Source organism: Sinocyclocheilus grahami, unplaced genomic scaffold (genome assembly GCF_001515645.1).
Source record: "Sinocyclocheilus grahami isolate Dianchi unplaced genomic scaffold, SAMN03320097.WGS_v1.1 scaffold1779.1, whole genome shotgun sequence".
Classification (NCBI taxonomy): Eukaryota; Metazoa; Chordata; class Actinopteri; order Cypriniformes; family Cyprinidae; genus Sinocyclocheilus; species Sinocyclocheilus grahami.
The window spans coordinates 4,925-9,924 of record NW_015506958.1 but is presented as its reverse complement, the minus strand read 5'-3'; the positions used below and the strand labels follow the sequence as shown (position 1 = coordinate 9,924).

Below are 5,000 nucleotides of genomic sequence, written 5' to 3'. Positions count from 1 at the left end.
CCCTCTCTCTCTCTCTCTCACACACACACACCCTCTCTCTCTCTCTCTCACACACACACACCCTCTCTCTCTCTCTCTCACACACACACACCCTCTCTCTCTCTCTCTCACACACACACACCCTCTCTCTCTCTCTCTCACACACACACACCCTCTCTCTCTCTCTCTCACACACACACACCCTCTCTCTCTCTCTCTCACACACACACACCCTCTCTCTCTCTCTCTCACACACACACACCCTCTCTCTCTCTCTCTCACACACACACACCCTCTCTCTCTCTCTCTCACACACACACACCCTCTCTCTCTCTCTCTCACACACACACACCCTCTCTCTCTCTCTCTCACACACACACACCCTCTCTCTCTCTCTCTCACACACACACACCCTCTCTCTCTCTCTCTCACACACACACACCCTCTCTCTCTCTCTCTCACACACACACACCCTCTCTCTCTCTCTCTCACACACACACACCCTCTCTCTCTCTCTCTCACACACACACACCCTCTCTCTCTCTCTCTCACACACACACACCCTCTCTCTCTCTCTCTCACACACACACACCCTCTCTCTCTCTCTCTCACACACACACACCCTCTCTCTCTCTCTCTCACACACACACACCCTCTCTCTCTCTCTCTCACACACACACACCCTCTCTCTCTCTCTCTCACACACACACACCCTCTCTCTCTCTCTCTCACACACACACACCCTCTCTCTCTCTCTCTCACACACACACACCCTCTCTCTCTCTCTCTCACACACACACACCCTCTCTCTCTCTCTCTCACACACACACACCCTCTCTCTCTCTCTCTCACACACACACACCCTCTCTCTCTCTCTCTCACACACACACACCCTCTCTCTCTCTCTCTCACACACACACACCCTCTCTCTCTCTCTCTCACACACACACACCCTCTCTCTCTCTCTCTCACACACACACACCCTCTCTCTCTCTCTCTCACACACACACACCCTCTCTCTCTCTCTCTCACACACACACACCCTCTCTCTCTCTCTCTCACACACACACACCCTCTCTCTCTCTCTCTCACACACACACACCCTCTCTCTCTCTCTCTCACACACACACACCCTCTCTCTCTCTCTCTCACACACACACACCCTCTCTCTCTCTCTCTCACACACACACACCCTCTCTCTCTCTCTCTCACACACACACACCCTCTCTCTCTCTCTCTCACACACACACACACACACTCTCTCTCACACACACTCACACACTCTCTCTCACTCACAAACACACACATACACACACTCACTCACAAACACACACACACACATACATACATACACACACTCACTCACTCACTCACTCACACACTCACACACTGTCTCTCTCTCTCACACACACACACACACACACACACACACACACATACATACACACACTCACTCACTCACTCACACACACACTGTCTCTCTCTCTCACACACACACACACACACACGGGGAAACAGCGTTAAACATCCTCACAGGACACACACTCAGTATCATCAAAATCATATTTAATAACACTCTTTTTATATAAATATTTAATAACACACATATAACACGAGTATGAGTGACTGACTTCCTGTTGGACTCGCTTCCTGTTAGAATCCCCCACACGGATCTCCGTTTGCAGCGTGTAGACGATACAGTGATATATAACTGCGTAATTCTACATATTTTATAGAATTGTATGAAACTAGCAGAGGCTTGAGTGAATGAGTGAGTGTGGTTCATGTCGCGCGTCACTTACCGGTATCAGATGTGAGCGGCTCGGTTCCGAACACAGCTCTGTGTGTGTGTGTGTGTGTGTGTGTGTGTGTGTGTTTGACACAACCGGTCATGTGACCGCAGTCGTGTCACGTGACGCAGCATCAGCTGACCTCAGACGTTTGTTGACAAGGAAGTTCAGCATGCATTACTTTTTTATTTAATGCTCAAAAATCAAAAACAGTATACAAAAACTAATACAACCATCAACATAAAATAACAGACGTGAAAAAAGAATACAGTAAATACTATAGTGTTTTTGAACCATACTATAGTAAAGTACTTGAATTAATTTGTTGTGGTAATATAAACAAATTACTTTACCCAATACTGTACTAAGTTTTCTAGAACTATAGGGTGTATTATACTACAATGCACTACAGTGTACTGTAGTAAAACTAAAGTATACTACAGTATTTATTACAGTTAATACAGTGTGCTGTAGCATCGATTAACAAAGTGCTCTAAATACTATAATATATACAGTATAATGCACTTTACTGTAGTATGGCTCAAAAACGCTATAGTATTTACTACATGTGAGACAACTAAATAAAAGCAAATAATGAATAAAAAGGGTGTTTAATACATTGCACACTGAAAAAAACAACAATATTGAGACTTGCATGTAATTAAAGATAGGAAAAGAGTTGCGAACAAAGCTTTTCAACTTTGAAAGTTAAGTTCTTAGACAACAGAGTCATCACAAAACACTGTTTTCATGTAATGATTTGCAGGATAGACCTTATGCATTATTACGTAAGAAATCTCCTTGACTTTGTTAGTTAATAAGTATGAGAAAGCATCCACACTTTTTTCCAGTGTGCATTATTCCAATAAGAAGATGTAAGTAATAATATTATTTATGCATACATTGTGCAAGTCACCTTTATTTATACAGCGCTTTTAACAATACAGATTGTGTCAAAGCAGCTTTACAGGATTAAATAAGAAGATAGTGTGTCAATAATGCAAAAACTTGTGTGCAAAACTTGAAAAACTGCTTGGACTAGTCTTGACAGTTAGTCAGCTTTTTCTCTTTCAGACTGGTCATAACATTTTAAAACCAGTTACATAAAAATGAAGGTCGGTGTAATTTGCATCCGCAAAGGAAGACTGATTACCGTTCTGCTAGTTAATCAAATAACTGTGTTTTTATTAAACTTTTCATAAACATAACAATATACACATAGCATCTACTTAAAAGGTTAACACTAAAAAAATTAATAATAAATAAATAACCAGACAAAATGGAACAAGCAAAGACAGCTTAAATAATACAAAATTAATAAGGAAAAAATAAATACAAATGCAATAACTAAAAAAAAGCCCCTGACAACATGAACCAAATATGAATCAAACTAGTTATAGAGGCTACGTTTATGCAACTGTCCCTTGTTTTTACTTGGTTAGATGGTTTAAGCAAAACTGTAGTGTTTTTATCATAGACTGTATAAAAACATGGACGTGACGTCACCCGTAGGTTTCCGAAGAGCGTTTTTGAAGCTCATAAGTGGGCGGAGCCGGCCGTCGCCATCTTGGCAGCGCGTCACTCCCGGATAATCGAAAATAGGCAAAGAGGCGGGAGCTGGCTGCTGAAGCCACGCCCACCTAGCTCGACAGTGGTGACGGCAGCGGCAATCCACCTGTCACTCAAGTGGCCACGCCCCCTTAATTATGCAGAACTTTAAGGCTTAATATAATTTAAACAGATGAGTTATAAAAAAATTCACCCGCCTCACAGTTGTCATGAAGGGCAAAATTAGCTATACAGACCAAAATAATTTTTTGAACCAGACTGTAAACATGTTTTTTTCTGCTGTAAAGTTGGGCATTTCAACATGGGGAGTCTCTCTTTTGCAGCCCGCCTCTAGCGGCCAGTTGATGAATTACAGTTTAAGTCACTTCCGTGTTGGCTACACAGAGAGAGCGAGAGGTTGCCGCTTGGTTTTTACAAGTAAAGTCAAATAGACGATTAAAGCCTATAATAGGCCTATTATTAATATCTGGTAACTGATCGATACTGTGTGTCACTTTTTCCCATGTATTTGTCTTTATTGTAGCTCTAATTTGAGTAATTTTATTATTTGCTTATTCTTATTTTATTGTTTGCATCAATCATTCCATGTAACATTGATAACATATTATCCATTGTGATGTTAGAAACTAAGCTTTTCGGAACTTCGAATCAATTGCAAAACGATTCAGTGTTTCGAAGCGTGTTTCGCGTGTAAAAAGCGCATGTTGGCGACACCAGCTGCAACGAGAACAAATCAAACGTACAGTAATAACAAATTTAAATGTTTTATAAGTGTAACCTATTAAATGTAATCTACAAATTATTAAGAATAAGCGCTCTTGATACGTGCTCTGAATCAATTCGAAACAAAAGAGTCATGACGTTTCGAAGCTTCATGCAGCAGTGTTTCGAAAGGGTCCATGAAAATTAATATAATGTAATTACTGGTGACATGCTAGTGGTGTTGTGAACTGAAATAAAACTGGTCTTTGATTAATTATGATGTTTAAAAATGAATTTAAAGGGTTAATTTGTTTGAAAGTTACAGTAAGAAACCCGAAACGTCCTAAGATTCAGTGGAGGGCAGTAGCTAAGTCATTTTTACTTCGTCACTGTACTTAAGTGCAATTTTCAAGTAACTGTACATTACTGGAGTATTTTTATTTTGGGAAACTTTTACTTCACCACATTCCAAATCATAACATATTTCATAAAAGCATGTCGTTCCTCATTATTTTGAACTGGAGAAATCGTCACGCACAGTGGTGTTCGTTTCGTGAACGAGCCGATTCCTTTAAATGAACCTGTTAAATCGGTTCGCTAATCGCACTAAACGATTCATCCGCGAATGGGATTGAGCAGATTGCAGCTGCGAGAGCGAGTCTAGTGTCCAGTTAACAACTCACTGATTCATATAATTCGGCCAGAGCGAGTCTAGTCTCCAGTTAACAACTCACTGATTCAAATGATCCGGTCAGAGCGAGTCTAGTCTCCAGTTAACAACTCACTGAATTCACAAGTCTGACTCAAAAACGTGAAATCACATTTAGGTCATGAGTGTCCATTGTTTGGGAAAGCTGCTGTAAAAGGGCTGTTTAAGCGACTGTATGAAATGCTTGAATGTAAACATGTCCATATTCATATTAGGCTACCATTTAAATGGGTACATTTTCTTCAGAAACT

At 40.9% G+C, this 5,000-nt stretch overlaps 1 protein-coding gene across 1 annotated transcript in view; it reads right to left on the bottom strand.

Annotated features, from left to right (window-relative positions):
• LOC107572590 (alpha-N-acetylgalactosaminidase-like) overlaps positions 1–1,863 on the bottom strand; it is a 9,841-nt gene extending 7,978 nt beyond the window's left edge. The window contains exon 1 of the mRNA XM_016259013.1: positions 1,782–1,863. The gene's annotated coding sequence lies outside the window, so the exon portion shown is untranslated. The remainder of the gene's footprint in view (positions 1–1,781) is intronic.
• Between the last annotated feature and the right edge of the window lie 3,137 nt (positions 1,864–5,000).